We start from the raw sequence: 17,156 nt of genomic DNA, 5'->3' as shown, positions 1-17,156 counted from the left end.
GACCCGGCAATAACTAACACCCTAAAGGCCCTACATTCGAACACTAACACAGCAGTTAGATACACACAAGAGGGGAAAACCACAGATCATTTTAATTGCACTAGTGGGGTCAGAGAGGGTTGTATTTCAGCGCAGTTCTTTTTTTCACTATATATTAATGGTCTTGATTCTGCTCTGACGGACTTACAAGCAGACACCCCGAGTATAGTAACAAGATAGATCCCTGTCCCTATTTACGCGGATGACCCAGTACTGCTTGCACATACCCCTAAGGACCTGCAGCTTTTACAAGTTGGGTTTGTGACTTTTATGAATAAGATGGACTTGTCCACCAACTTATCTAAATCTTATATCATGGAAATTGGGAAGAAGTGCAGGAAGCCTCACACTTATACAATAGATACACATACCCTACGGAAAGTTTCGGCCTTCTCATACCTAGGTATTTTATTCAATGAAAAATTGTGTTTTAAACATTTATTAGAGGAGAAGCGCCTTGGTTTGATGAGATCGATCAGAGCAATCACAAACTTTGTCATTGATTAGGCCACTGGTCATCTGGGACTTTAAAGTTATATAACTCCTTTTGCAGTTCCAAAGTATTAAATGGTAGTGAGGTTTGGGGATTTAATGTAGCTAAAAAACTAGAAATTTAAGAAAATAAATACTTAAGGCGCTTGCTGAACGTCCCTCATAGCACCCCTGTGAAGGACCGCGATAACCCACTTACTGGGTCTCGGCAGCGGGGGGGACCGCCAAAGTCTTCCATACCTTCCATACTTAGTAAAAAGAGACACAGGAGCCTTCGTCTGAAGGAGGAACCCAGATTTATTTCAAAAGCCCGGGCTATGGAACAGAGTCCCAAGCTAGTCAGAGACAAGACAGAGGAGGCTGCTACTTCACTCTGTAGCTTACAAGCCTTTTATACATTTTTCATCCCAGTCTTTTGGTTGTTAGTCCATTGTTCAATCAGGGCAGTGTTTGCAGTTGATAACCAGATCCAGACGATGTTTGTAGTTGGTGACCTGGCCAAGGCTTTGTACACAGATCATTGTTCACTCGGCTTGATCAAAGCCGTTCTTTCAAGTCATTGTTTAATCAGCCTGATCAGTGCCCAACAGTCAGACCATCGTTCAGATAACCTGATCACGGTGTCAAGGATGTTTACCAGGCTGGGAGCAGGAGATGGAAAACAAGCTTGTTTACCCAGGGCGTGGGTGTCTCATGGATTTCTGTTGAACTGCAAAGAAGAGGGGGTTGGGTGTGCGACAGTTCCTGGGCAGAAATGTAGACTGCAAGATGGTCTCTGTCGTGTCAGTTTAGATTTTCCTCAGGTATCAGCAGAAACGACCAGGTGGGTCGTGTGGAAGTGTTTGACACGAGATGGCAATGAAAAACAATGGAGTCCTGGTACAAATGATGCTGATCAGAAAAACACTTTTCCTCACCTACGTACATTGGTCATGAGGAATTGAGGTCCAAGTTAATTTCTGATATGGTGGCTGTGAAACCCCTATTGTGTTGGGTAAAGATCTGGTCCAATGACGAGGCAGACTTCACCAGGCTGGTAATCCAGGACCTTCTCTCCCTCGATCATATGCTAAAGATCCCATGGTTAAAGTATGTAAAGGACACCCTTTTCACAATAGAACGTGCAGATCTGTTTACCAATCTTGAAAAGGTGGGATCACACGAAAAAGCGCTTATCAAAGATCTGTTTTTTTAAATATGTACCTGCACAACGTGAGGAAAGGAAGTTTTAAAAAAAACACGGTGAGAGAACACATTCTAGTTGAGTCAATGCAGGATATGGAACCTTATTTATCTCTTATAACTAGTGCACATGACATATTCTTAATTACATGGTTTAGGCAGAACTTATTTCATCACCTATTGGCTGTACCTCTCGGTTTTATGGAACACACAGAACATAGAGGACCCTGTGGCTGCGACAATAGGTCTCCACAGGACACTTTACACTTTGTCCTCCTCTGTCCGCATTACTCATACCCGAGAAGAGTGTTTCTTTAGGGGCTTTTAAGAAAGTTTAGATTCAGGCAAACATGTGTTACCTTACTGTTTTTACAACTGTCATCAGATGTTTTTACTCTTTTTTGTCTTTCTAATGTAACAATAGATAAACACACAACTACTCTGTCGAGCCAGACATAAAAAAAGGTATACTCTCCCCAGTTTGCGCTTTCATTGATTTTCAGTATTCAGGGTATCTGGGCAATGTTACAATGGCTATTGAACAGGCATCAAGTAAACTTGTCCACCCTGTGAGTGATGTATTTTTATTTATGTACACATTCTTCTAACACCTTCTCTATCTGAAAGTAGTAGCACACCGTACACATAAACAGTGTAAATCAGAGCATCAACTTACATAGAATTGAGTGACATGCAAACCACATAATAGTAATCATAGTAATGTATGTAATGGTGTTGCACTTCTGTGGGAAGGAGAAAGAGATGAAAGCTATAAAGAAGGGTGGTTGGGAGAGGAGTAGAAAAGGGTAAACTGGTTGAGATAATGGAAGAGTCAAAGGAAGACAGGCAAAGAGGAAATGTAAGCTCAGTTTAAATAAGGCAAGATTGAGAGAGAGGGGTGGAACTTTAGGCAGGAGAGGTATGAGAGGAGAGACGGAATAGGTAGAGTATGAGCAAGGATGGAATTCAAAGAATAGAACAAGTAGGAAAAGAAAAACCTGGCGGGGTGATCGGGGTGGGGGTGCTGGGGGTGTGGACATTACCAAACTTAATTATCAAAACAATGGGCATACAAACATGGAGCATACCGCATATTGCTGTGGATAACAAGAGATGTAATATTCCAAGAGCAGCCACCCAAGCCACTTCAGGAGAAGGGAATAACAATCCCAGACAGAATGCATTTTTAGACTGGAGGTGCAAAATGAATTGTTGAAATTATATTTAAACAGGAAATACTTTAGTTTTCAAGCAAAATCAGTAAAAATTCAGACAGACTCTAGTACTAGCAATAGTTTTGAAACTGCTGCCACCACTCCAGAAGAGGCTTGGGTGTCTTCTCTTCGCATCTCTTGTTATCCACAGCAATATGCGGTATGTTCCATGTTTTTATGCCCAGTGGTTTGATAATTATGAGTATGCATTCAGGTTTAATGCTGTGTATGGCGTTGTAAGTAATGTATGGTAGCTTAAAGATTAATAAATTTGAGACATGAAATGTGGAAAAGGTACTGGAAATGTTACCGCTACATATGTAAAAGAATAACCGAAAAAAAATATCGATTTGCCCCATGCAGCACTAAGAACAGCCAAAAAGAGGAACTTATGTGTCTGCCAGCAATCTGGTGCTACTTTCTGTTCCAGTGACGTGCTTGCTGATAGGGGATTAGTATTCCATTTCAAAGTAAACCTTCTGAATTAGACAGGAACTAAATCACGTGTAAAAGTCATTTCAATGAGCACTATTGCATGCATGCGGTTTTTGATTTACTGTAGATCGTTTAAGGGATTTGCTAGGATAACTTAAATAAATTGCTAGAATAACTTAAATAAACGAAACATTATACTACTAACAGTTTAAAAGTGATTTTGTCTTGTTGTGGAAGGAGTTATTTAAGTAACTTAGATAGAAACTCTTTTGCTTAATACCTAAGCAAAGTGCAATAGAACACTTTCAAGTTTAGGTGAATATTTTTTAGGTAAAAACCAACATGTGTTCTAGTTAAACATCAAAAGCATTTATTCACTAAAACAATCTATTTTTTTCAGGCACATGTCTATGAAAAGCCACTATCTGTATTCCAAGTATATGCTAATATCCTTCCCAAACTTCAGAAAAACCAGACAGACTTCACAAAACTTTTTTTTCTCACCACAATCAGTAGATGTATTAATTGACTAAATAGGCAGTGCAATGTGTAGATGATAAACCATAATACACATTTACAACACTTTATGAACAAGCAACATTCAATGGTGGATGTGCTGTGCATCAAGAAACGTAATGTAATGTAAAAGAATTTGTAGAGCACAAGCTAATCACCTGTGAGCAGGGCCAGACTGGCCGGACTGGACATCGGGGGCCTCATTTATGAGGCCTTGTGTCAGTTTTGCGCTTCCGATGCGTCACTTTTTGTGACGCATCGGCGGCGTAAAACATGCCTCCTGTTGCGCACTATTTACAAAGTGACGCATCTAAGCAGATGCGTCACTTTGTAAACCCCTGCGCTACATTATAACTGCGTCAGGTATAATGTATGCAGAGGGGGCGTTCCCCCAGAAAAAGCCTCGTAATAGTGACGCAGTGAAATCTATGAGATTTCACTGCGTCACTTTTAGGACGCTGTTGCGTCAAAATCTTGCGCCTGCCTCACAGCAGACGTAAGACTGACGCAAGCCCTTTCACATGGGGCTTTCCCCATGTGAAAGGACGCATTGCTGGAGTTGCGTCACTTTTGTGACACACCCCAGCAATGCGTGACTTTTGCGCTTACAGATACGTCAGAAATACTGACGTATCTGTAACTCCTTGCGACATGATGCGTCATACTGTAAATATGACGCATCAATCGTGTCGCAAGGAGTGTGCACTGAGAAGTGGCGCATCGCTGCTTTCACGCAGAGATGCGTCATTTCTCATAAATGAGGCCCCAGGCATTTCCCCGGGAATCTGGAAGGGTGGGGGCGGGTTTTTGTTACTGGAGGCCGGTTTTGCAGCGGTGCTGCAATATCGGCCCCTAGTAACACAAGCAGCGAGCATGCATTTCCAGCCTCCTGGGGCCAGAATGTGCTCCTCCAGGGGCTGGTCCGAGAAAATTGCCAGGGCTCCTTTGGATTCCCTAATCCGGCCCTGCCCTTGAGCGCTTCTAAGCGCTGAGTAGGTGCAAAGGATCAGGAGCAACAGACGAAGAGCCAAGTCTTCAGTTTCTTGTGTAATGTTGTGAGCATGGTGGCTGTTCTGCTGTCCTGGGGAGGGCACTCCAGGTGTTTGCTGCTAGGTAGGGGAATGTGCGACCTCCTGCTCTGCTTCTGTAGATGCGGAGAATGTGTCAGACTGACATCAAAGACGATCGGAGGTTGAGGGTTGGCTGGTGGAAGTGCAGACGGTGGTTGAGGTAGGCGGGTCATTTCTGATGTAGTGCTTTGCAGGCAAGGGTGAGTATCTTGAAGTGGCAGCATTTCTGGATGAGGAGCCAGTAGAGTTCCCTGAGGTGAGGCGTGATATTGGTGTGGCAGGGTAGGTTAAGAATGAGCCGTGCAGCTGCGGTTTGGATGGTTTGGAGCTTAGGCGTGAGGTTGGCGGGTAATCCATAGTAGATAGCAATGCCACAGTCCGGAGCCATTTGAAGATTTTTCTGAGCATATGTGGGATTTGAAGCAGGTTGAGTTGGCAGCACTGATGTAGGGTCTAATGAAAAGTTTTGTGTCCGGGATAATGCCCAAGTTACGAGCCCGGGCCACTAGTTGGTGTTCCAGGAGGGGTTGTTGGATCCGAAAACCATGTCTTCCGTTTTCCCGCTGTTAAGTTTCAGGAAGTTCGTGCGCATCAAGGTGGCAACTTGCATCATGCAGTGTTCAAAGTTGTTTTTGGTGTTGATGGGGTCTTCTGAGAGAGAGAGAGAGCGAGAGAGAGGATTAGTTGCGTGTCATTGTCGTACAAGATCATGCTGAGATGGTGGGATTGGGTAATCTTTGCAAGGGTGTAAGGTGGATGTTGAAAAGGGTGGGGCTGAGGGATGACTCTTGTGGAACTCTGCAGATGACACCTTTGGCTTTGGAGGTGAAAGGTGGCAGCCTGACATTTTGTGTTCTTCCAGACAGGAAGGAGCACACCCAATGGAGGGCTGGTCCTTGGATTCCTGAGTCGTGGAGTCTGGTGATGAGTGTGTGGTGGGACACTGTGTCAATAGCGGCAGAGAGGTTGAGCAAAATTAGGGCAGTGGACTGTCCTCAGTCCATGATGGTTCAAATGTCACTGGTTGCAGCGATGAGGGTCGTTTCGGTGCTTTGGCTGCTGCGTAAGCCCGATTGTGAGTTGTCTGGAGTTTGTGCTGTTCTATGAATCAGGGAAAGCTGGCTGTTTATGAGTTTTTTCAGGATTTCTCTTTAGAAGGAGGAAAGCAGAGAAATAGGTCAATATTTGCTGTGGACTTCTAAGTATGCGGATGGAATTTTTGAGGAGAGGGGTGACCTCTGTGTGTTTCAAGGCACCCGGGAAAGTGACTGTAGCGATGGATGTGTTGATGATGGATTGTAGTACTGGGCTTAGCATGATACTGCTGATTTTGAAGAGAGTGTACGGACATGGATACGTTTGGGCACCTGAGTGGGTGGATTCCATGAACGTTGTGGTTTCCTTGGTGATCAGCTGGGTCCAGCTGGAGAGATTTGGTGCTTCTGATGGGTGAGCCTGTGGGACACAATAACAACTTTCAGAGGAGGGTCCGAGGGAAAATTTATTTAACGACCATTCAGATTAGTACCCCCAGTGGAACTAAGCAAACAACAAAGAAACCTGAAGGTCGAAGACAGGCTAAGATGTTTCCGACAGACACTGGACTATACGTAACTTAACTGTAATATATCAGGTACCACAAGGTCAGGCAGCACTCAACATGACAGTTTGAGTCCTATCAGCCCACCCAGATGGCGGAGCCTCATCATCATGTAGGACATCGCGGAACCAGGTCTGTGTACCAAAGCCCTGATGTATTTTGGCTTTTGTATCACTAGGCTGCGGTTCAGTCACCGTAAGTGTCCTTACCATCGGTGGAGCTGACAAAAGCAGTGCAAAGAAATTATAGAGTGATGTGCGTTAAAATGACTATCGAGGCAAACAATGAAAAATTTATTAGCGTTCACCTGGACGTCAATCTAAAAAACAGTGTAGGGACAGTGTGAAAAAATCACTGTCTGCTTTGCTTTGTAGTAAATAAGGCCAACATGTTTCTGCCGTGAGGTGTATATTCACCGGCATTCGTCAGGGCCAAGCTGATATATGTGCTACTGCAAATTGCACTATTGTTTAGGGTAATAGGAACAAATCTTCTAACAAACCTTGCTACAATCACCAAGGGTCAAAAAAAGAGAGAGGGGTCACTAGGACCCTCCTACCGTATCCACATGGTCGGTGCAGGTGTTAGAAGAGGTCGTTCCTGTGAAAACATCAGAAAGAGAAAAAAAGGAATAGACAGATCTTGTGGTTAACTTATTACTATTCTATTGATGATAGATATACGGTGCCGTGAGGTCTATTTATAGCACTTGAAACATGTTACGTATACCACGCCAGTGAAAGACAAAACAATCAAAACTATGACTAGCCATTCATAAATAATGATGGCCACTTGAACAAGTGCGCTAAATCAAGTCGCAAACAGGTAATCTGTGCATCATGTACGTTATATAAAGACTTACCCAACTCTGCGTGGGAAGCAAGCCTCACCTCACCCGGCAACTGCTCGGAGGAATGAGGCCCCGCTCTAAACATGTAAATAGGGACACTTTAAGTAGTTGATCAATGTCTCAATCCATATTTGAATACATGCTCGAGAACAGATGTTCAACTAACCACTCGTTTTCAAAAGCTACCCCCAGTGTACGCCGAACCCATAGGACCTAAATGGTAGCGCATAGTGTATTTAATTTCAAATTAATCCTATTAGCAATTTGTTTCAGGAGGAGGCAGCAGGCTGGATATGGCTGAACCGTCTATACTCCACACACTAATGCCTTAGAAGTTAGGAACACTAGTCTCTATATTATGAAATACTAGGTACATCATGGAACGGAGGTCACTCGAAATGGGTAATGTGACTGGAAACATGACATTCAATAGTGAGGCTCTTGCCTCGTGGTGTTGAACTAGGTGAAATCAGTGCTAGTATAGTTAGGTGCACTTAAGCAGAGACTCACGATAGTTCAGTGCTCGTGAGTTCTGCACAGGTTGACAACGTATAGATTAACAGGTCAGCCGTCGGGAGTGAACTGGTTGTGCAACTAACCAGAGCAAGCGCTGCAACAACGCCAGTGCTCTGGAAGAGATATTACTGTGTGTCATAACAAAACAGCCCCAGAGCGTGCTTATTGCCTATAGTATAACCCTCTTACCTATCCGTCGGTACCTCGCGGCGTGGTCTCGAGCCGAAGGGGAGGCACCGACGGTCAGGCGGGGCTTAGTTTAAATACCGTCAGTAAAGTGGTAATAGACGGCAGCTGGTGCGCTGTAGTCAATACTGCGCATGTGCAGAGCTCTAACTACTGCTCGAACACATCTCGAGATAGCACACGCGCCGGCTCGAGATGCTATCCTCTCGCGCATGACGCACGCGCCGGCTAGAGAAACTATCCTCTCGCGCATGCGTGTGAGAGATGTGCACGCGAAATCTTTGCTAACTGTAGCGCTGCTAAGAGGCGCTCGTGAGGGAAACATATGCCTACCTGTAGAGTGCATGTACAAAGTAACCAGCGTAGAGGGTTAGGCTTGAGGATAAAATAGGCCAAAGCAAAACCATGAGTGCTGTATATTTTTGAATGCTCCTCTAAATTGGCAGTATTCACTATGTAGTGTGGACGCATCCCTTGTTTATGTACAAAGGGAGCAGTCTCTTCAAGATCCCTCAGTGCTGTATATAGTACTGGTCAATTATAGTCCCTTAGGGTGAAATAATTCCTGACGGCAGAGCATGTTATTAAGAGGTGGCCATCACCGGATCTAGAGCGTCTGGACAAAGTGTGAACAGGACATATAGCCTCAGATAAATACATGGTATACTGGGCTGCTAGAATTGTTCCTTTACACAGAACTGAGGCACGTCTGCCTATGAGCTGCATAAGCAGCTGAATAGAGTCATGTCAGGCAACCACCTGGTTGTAACCAAGTTTATTGAGTCATACATACTCAGGATCCCTGATAGTTGATATCCATACCGGGTCAACCTCTTGAACACACAGGGTGCTAAAGTTTCACCATAACGATTCGGATAGGACATCGCCAGGGATGTGCCCGGTATTTGATTCTCAATATTAAAGTGGCGGCCTTGAGCAACCTGATACCTTTGAAAATCTGGTGTTGAACCATGCCAGACTACTGGTGTATTGAGTACTCAATGGTAAATGCGACCATCAGATCGAGATCCATGGAATGTTGTCATTAAGCCCGATCGTGTCTGTCTTCAGTTTAAAAATCCAGCGTTGTTCTTTGACAAAAAGGAAGCGTGAGACATCAGTAATGTGTGGGGGAATGTAAGGCTGTTCTAGTACCACCCATGTTAGGTCCTCGGCTCTGTGTTTCATGTCTAAGAAGTGGTTCGTTAGACATGTATATTGTTTCTTGCAACGTATTGTGCTCTTGTGTTCACTAATACGTGACTTAATCTTCCTTGTGGTATGGCCCACATATCTCTTCATACACGGACATGTGACCAAATAGATCACTTTCTCTGAATTGCAGTTCGTGTGGTTGGTAAGTTGCCAGGGTCTTGCTGTGCCAATGTCTATTGTCAGTGTTTTTTGTGTCTGTGGACAGGCCGCCCAACCCCCACATGGGTAGTGACCCCGTACTGGGCTCGTACTCCAAAGGGTATTCGTGGTTGTCTTCTTCTGAGTACGGGGTCTGGTATGCACCAAACTGTCCCGGATGGATCGTCCTCTTTTGAAAGCAAACAGTGAACGAGGAATTTCTCCCACTCCTGTATTAAGGATCTTCCAATGTTTCAATATGGTCTTCTTCACACTATTTGATGATGTGCTAAAGGTTTGCACCATAGTCATCCGTTCGTTGGTGGCGTCTCTTTTTCTGTGTTGTATGAGCGCCTCTCGATTATTATTCAACGCTCTTTTACATGCGTTGCGTACTAAATGATTCGGATAGTGGCGTTCCTTCAAGTTCGATGACAACTCTCTGGCATGGTGTTGATACAGACTGTTGGTAGAGCAATTTCGTCTCACCCTGAGGAATTGACCCACTGGTAAGTTCTCACGTAGTGATTGAGGGTGGAAACTTTGAAAGGATAGCAAAGAGTTGCGGGCCATTGGCTTCTTGTAAAGTTCACTTTGTAACCCACCTTCACCAGGGAATATGAAGAGGTCTAGGTAGGCCAATTTTTCTTTGCTGCTTTCCATCGTGAACTTTAGATACTGGTTTCATGAATACAGCCAGTTGTGGAAAGCCATCACATCCACAATAGAACCTCTCCAAATCATCAGGATGTCATCAATATATCTTTTCCACAGCAACACCTGATGACGAAATGGGTTGCTGTGGTTCAAGACATAATCCTCTTCGAACTGATGCATATAAAGATTGGCGAGGCTGGGTGCAAAAACACTCCTCATTGAGGTCCCTGAGACCTGCAGGTACAGGTCCTCCTGATATTGGAAGTAGTTCTCCATCATGGCAATCCTGGCGCACTCCATGATGAAGGGTACTGGTGTAATTGTATCCAGTCGCCTGGCTTCTAGGAGGACTCTGATGCAATCTAGCGTCTCCTGTTGCGGGATAGATGTATACAGAGACTCAACGTCAAAGCTGACCATGAGGTCAGTCTCCACGTTGAACTCAGTATCTGCTAATCGTCTGAGCACATCCCCTGTGTCTTGTAGGTATGTCGGTGTTTCTTTCACGATTGGTTTCAGGAAGAAGTCTACAAAAGTGGATAAGGGCTTGAGTAAAGAGCCTATTGAATGTCATGTTTCCAGTCACATTACCCATTTCGAGTGACCTCCGTTCCATGATGTACCTGGTATTTCATAATATAGAGACTAGTGTCCCTAACTTCTAAGGCATTAGTGTGTGGAGTATAGACGGTTCAGCCATATCCAGCCTGCTGCCTCCTCCTGAAACAAATTGCTAATAGGATTAATTTTAGATTAAATACACTATGCGCTACCATTTAGGTCCTATGGGTTCGGCGTACACTGGGGGTAGCTTTTGAAAACGAGTGGTTAGTTGAACATCTGTTCTCGAGCATGTATTCAAATATGGATTGAGACATTGATCAACTACTTAAAGTGTCCCTATTTACATGTTTAGAGCGGGGCCTCATTCCCCCGAGCAGTTGCCGGGTGAGGTGAGGCTTGCTTCCCACGCAGAGTTGGGTAAGTCTTTATATAACGTACATGATGCACAGATTACCTGTTTGCGACTTGATTTAGCGCACTTGTTCAAGTGGCCATCATTATTTATGAATGGCTAGTCATAGTTTTGATTGTTTTGTCTTTCACTGGCGTGGTATACGTAACATGTTTCAAGTGCTATAAATAGACCTCACGGCACAGTATATCTATAATCAATAGAATAGTAATAAGTTAACCACAATATCTGTCTATTCCTTTTTTTCTCTTTCTGATGTTTTCACAGGAAAGACCTCTTCTAACACCTGCACCGACCATGTGGATACGGTAGGAGGGTCCTAGTGACCCCTCTCTCTTTTTTTTACCCTTGATGATTGTAGCAAGGTTTGTTAGAAGATTTGTTCCTATTACACTAAACAATAGTGCAATTTGCAGTAGCACATATATCAGCTTGGCCCTGACGAATGCCGGTGAATATACACCTCACGGCAGAAACATGTTGGCCTTATTTACTACCAAGCAAAGCAGACAGTGATTTTTTCACACTGTCCCTACACTGTTTTTTAGATTGACGTCCAGGTGAACGCTAATACATTTTTCATTGTTTGCCTCGATAGTCATTTTAACGCACATCACTCTATAATTTCTTTGCACTGCTTTTGTCAGCTCCACCGATGGTAAGGACACTTACGGTGACTGAACCGCGGCCTAGTGATACAAAAGCCAAAATACATCAGGGCTTTGGTACACAGACCTGGTTCCGCGATGTCCTACATGATGAGGCTCCGCCATCTGGGTGGGCTGATAGGACTCAAACTGTCATGTTGAGTGCTGCCTGACCTTGTGGTACCTGATATATTACAGTTAAGTTACGTATAGTCCAGTGTCTGTCGGAAACATCTTAGCCTGTCTTCGACCTTCAGGTTTCTTTGTTGTTTGCTTAGTTCCACTGGGGGTACTAATCTGAATGGTCGTTAAATAAATTTTCCCTCGGACCCTCCTCTGAAAGTTGTTATTGTGTTGTACTGAGCAGCTCCGGCTGCGGGTCTTACTTTTTATACACACATCGCACAGCAAGTGTGACGGTGCTATCCGCTCACCTAGTTTATCTGTCTGCTACCCGTAGTTCGCTGACCATGGATGACTTTGGCGGTCTGGCGTTTGATGAAGAGGATTTGAATAACATCCTCAGTAATAATCCTAGCATACTTGATGACTTGCCCGCGACATCCAGCACTACAACAGAGGATGATTGGGCAAGACTATTGAACCTTAAGAAGAATCACTCCCGTATTTCTCTACATGGATTGATCATGAATGAGTACTTACATGGTAAATGTGCACCATCGGGCCTGATTTTCACCACTGCCCCGCGACTCTTTCTCACAGACAAAGAGTTTTTAAAGAATTGGGCAATGATCGCATGGAGATGCACCCGCGATTGGCTCATTCTGATAATTAAAACTGCTAAGAAGACAGCTGATGCCCTCTTAATTGAGATTCAAGTTCTTGAGGGACAAATCAACGCGGCAATTCGACCTGTGCTCTTCAAGAAGAACTTGGAAGATGCGAATAAAACAAATAAGGAATACCGGGACAACATTCTGTTGAACAAAGTGGACAAGTTCAAAAAAGACTTAGCACGTTTCTCAATGGAATCAACTTATCCATATTTAAGTGACTCATATGTAGCTCCTCAGACCAATTCCAAGGGCAAGAGATATGGGTCTAACTACTCCTCCTCTGGCTCTGACTCTGGTTCCAGTGACCAGGGAAATTCCAACGCAGGATCCAACACCGGAGGCAGAGGGAGAGGTTTCCAACGGAGACCAAACAGAGGTCGGGGAGCACACCAGTACCCTAACCCGGGCCAATGGTGGCCTCCAGGACCTTGGAATTACCATCAGTTACCAATGGGACCACCACCTATGGGCCACCCGATGCCCATGTATCCACCTAACCCGTCATTCTATTATGACCAGTCTTTTTTATGGCAGGGCCGGGGGAGGAACCGCGGCAAAAGAAGAGGGCAACAGTCCGTGAATTGGTCATCAGAGAACATGGACAACAGGACCGGTCCACCTACGACAGGAGCGGCGACCTAGTAGTGAACCTCAGCACTAGGGTCCTCACACCAATCGAAAACGCTGTCCTTAACAAAGGTTTGGGTTTTGTCCCCACGAATGAGGGGGACCGTTTCAATCTGAGATGCGAACTTGAGAGCTTTTACAGAAAGATCCGCTTGCATTTCTTCTTCAAAATATCCCGTCCAAATTTGGACGCTGACAATATGGGAGACCTAGTGGATCTTAATACAGGTCTCAGACCGAAATCTACGTTCACCCCATTGAAACAGCAGGTGCCGGCTAGGGTCATAGCTTTTGAACAAGCGGTGACGCAAGAGATCATGGGAACGACCCATCCTCGGAAGAAGACCTTCCACAACATGACCACCTCTCAGAAACTGGCATTGACTATTTTATCAAACGATAAAACTCTAACGATTAAACCCGCGGACAAAGGCGGTGCCATCGTGTTACAAGATACGTGTATCTATCATGAGGAATGCAAGAGACAACTGAGCGACACCAGGGCTTATCGCCGCCTCACTGAAGATCCAACACTGAGGGTTTCAAATGACATAAAAAGTCTAGTAGAGGAAGGATTATCGGAAGGATGGATAACTCCACACGAGGCTAGATACTTGATCACAGCACATCCAGTGACACCATACTTTTATTGCCTTCCGAAGATTCATAAGGCTACCAGACCGCCACCCGGTCGACCCATCATATCGGGTATAGGCTCTTTACTCGAGCCCTTATCCACTTTTGTAGACTTCTTCCTGAAACCAATCGTGAAAGAAACACCGACGTACCTACAAGACACAGGGGATGTGCTCAGACTATTAGCAGATACTGAGTTCAACGTGTAGACTGACCTCATGGTCAGCTTTGACGTTGAGTCTCTGTATACATCTATCCCGCAACAGGAGACGCTAGATTGCATCAGAGTCCTCCTAGAAGCCAGGCGACTGGATACAATTACACCAGTACCCTTCATCATGGAGTGCGCCAGGATTGCCATGATGGAGAACTACTTCCAATATCAGGAGGACCTGTACCTGCAGGTCTCAGGGACCTCAATGGGGAGTGTCTTTGCACCCAGCCTCGCCAATCTTTATATGCATCAGTTCGAAGAGGATTATGTCTTGAACCACAGCAACCCATTTCGTCATCAGGTGTTGCTGTGGAAAAGATATATTGATGACATCCTGATGATTTGGAGAGGTTCTATTGCGGATGTGATGGCTTTCCACAACTGGCTGAATTCAAGAAACCAGTATCTAAAGTTCATGATGGAAAGCAGCAAAGAAAAATTGGCCTACCTAGACCTCTTCATATTCCCTGGTGAAGGTGGGTTACAAAGTGAACTTTACAAGAAGCCAATGGCCCGCAACTCTTTGCTATCCTTTGAAAGTTTCCACCCTCAATCACTACGTGAGAACTTACCAGTGGGTCAATTCCTCAGGGTGAGACGAAATTGCTCTACCAACAGTTTGTATCAACACCATGCCAGAGAGTTGTCATCGAACTTGAAGGAACGCCACTATCCGAATCATTTAGTACGCAACGCATGTAAAAGAGCGTTGAATAATAATCGAGAGGCGCTCATACAACACAGAAAAAGAGACGCCACCAACGAACGGATGACTATGGTGTAACCTTTAGCACATCATCAAATAGTGTGAAGAAGACCATATTGAAACATTGGAAGATCCTTAATACAGGAGTGGGAGAAATTCCTCGTCCACTGTTTGCTTTCAAAAGAGGACGATCCACCCGGGACAGTTTGGTGCATACCAGACCCCGTACTCAGAAGAAGACAACCACGAATACCCTTTGGAGTACGAGCCCAGTACGGGGTCACTACCCATGTGGGGGGTGTGCGGCCTGTCCACAGACACAAAAAACACTGACAATAGACATTGGCACAGCAAGACCCTGGCAACTTACTAACCACACGAACTGCAATTCAGAGAAAGTGATCTATTTGGTCACATGTCCGTGTATGAAGAGATATGTGGGCCATACCACAAGGAAGATTAAGTCACGTATTAGTGAACACAAGAGCACAATACGTTGCAAGAAACAATCTACATGTCTAACGAACCACTTCTTAGACATGAAACACAGAGCCGAGAACCTAACATGGGTGGTACTAGAACAGCCTTACATTCCCCCACACATTACTGATGTCTCACGCTTCCTTTTTGTCAAAGAACAACGCTGGATTTTTAAACTGAAGACAGACACGATCGGGCTTAATGACAACATTCCATGGATCTCGATCTGATGGTCGCATTTACCATTGAGTACTCAATACACCAGTAGTCTGGCATGGTTCAACACCAGATTTTCAAAGGTATCAGGTTGCTCAAGGCCGCCACTTTAATATTGAGAATCAAATACCGGGCACATCCCTGGCGATGTCCTATCCGAATCGTTATGGTGAAACTTTAGCACCCTGTGTGTTCAAGAGGTTGACCCGGTATGGATATCAACTATCAGGGATCCTGAGTATGTATGACTCAATAAACTTGGTTACAACCAGGTGGTTGCCTGACATGACTCTATTCAGCTGCTTATGCAGCTCATAGGCAGACGTGCCTCAGTTCTGTGTAAAGGAACAATTCTAGCAGCCCAGTATACCATGTATTTATCTGAGGCTATATGTCCTGTTCACACTTTGTCCAGACGCTCTAGATCCGGTGATGGCCACCTCTTAATAACATGCTCTGCCGTCAGGAATTATTTCACCCTAAGGGTACTATAATTGACCAGTACTATATACGGCACTGAGGGATCTTGAAGAGACTGCTCCCCTTGTACATAAACAAGGGATGCGTCCACACTACATAGTGAATACTGCCAATTTAGAGGAGCATTCAAAAATATACAGCACTCATGGTTTTGCTTTGCCTATTTTATCCACAAGCCTAACCCTCTACGCTGGTTACTTTGTACATGCACTCTACAGGTAGGCATATGTTTCCCTCACGAGCGCCTCTTAGCAGCGCTACAGTTAGCAAAGATTTCGCGTGCACATCTCTCACACGCATGCGCGAGAGGATAGTTTCTCTAGCCGGCGCGTGCGTCATGCGCGAGAGGATAGCATCTCGAGCCGGCGCGTGTGCTATCTCGAGATGTGTTCGAGCAGTAGTTAGAGCTCTGCACATGCGCAGTATTGACTACAGCGCACCAGCTGCCGTCTATTATCACTTTACTGACGGTATTTAAACGAAGCCCCGCCTGACCGTCGGTGCCTCCCCTTCGGCTCGAGACCACGCCGCGAGGTACCGACGGATAGGTAAGAGGGCTATACTATAGGCAATAAGCACGCTCTGGGGCTGTTTTGTTATGACACACAGTAATATCTCTTCCAGAGCACTGGCGTTGTTGCAGCGCTTGCTCTGGTTAGTTTCACAACCAGTTCACTCCCGACGGCTGACCTGTTAATCTATACGTTGTCAACCTGTGCAGAACTCACGAGCACTGAACTATCGTGAGTCTCTGCTTAAGTGCACCTAACTATACTAGCACTGATTTCACCTAGTTCAACACCACGAGGCAAGAGCCTCACTATTGAATGTCATGTTTCCAGTCACATTACCCATTTCGAGTGACCTCCGTTCCATGATGTACCTAGTATTTCATAATATAGAGACTAGTGTCCCTAACTTCTAAGGCATTAGTGTGTGGAGTATAGACGGTTCAGCCATATCCAGCCTGCTGCCTCCTCCTGAAACAAATTGCTAATAGGATTAATTTTAGATTAAATACACTATGCGCTACCATTTAGGTCCTATGGGTTCGGCGTACACCGGGGGTAGCTTTTGAAAACGAGTGGTTAGTTGAACATCTGTTCTCGAGCATGTATTCAAATATGGATTGAGACATTCATCAACTACTTAAAGTGTCCCTATTTACATGTTTAGAGCGGGGCCTCATTCCTCCGAGCAGTTGCCGGGTGAGGTGAGGCTTGCTTCCCACGCAGAGTTGGGTAAGTCTTTATATAACGTACATGAT

General features: G+C 44.9%; 1 protein-coding gene across 1 annotated transcript in view; it reads right to left on the bottom strand.

Moving 5' to 3' along the window:
• Window positions 1–17,156, bottom strand: part of LOC144769314 (rho GTPase-activating protein 7-like) — a 782,472-nt gene that overhangs the window by 526,041 nt on the left and 239,275 nt on the right. The window lies entirely within an intron of this gene.

This window comes from Lissotriton helveticus, chromosome 7, assembly GCF_964261635.1.
Source record: "Lissotriton helveticus chromosome 7, aLisHel1.1, whole genome shotgun sequence".
In the NCBI taxonomy this organism is placed as follows: Eukaryota; Metazoa; Chordata; class Amphibia; order Caudata; family Salamandridae; genus Lissotriton; species Lissotriton helveticus.
Note: the sequence above shows the minus strand (reverse complement) of the source record. Positions and strands in the feature narration are given on the sequence as shown.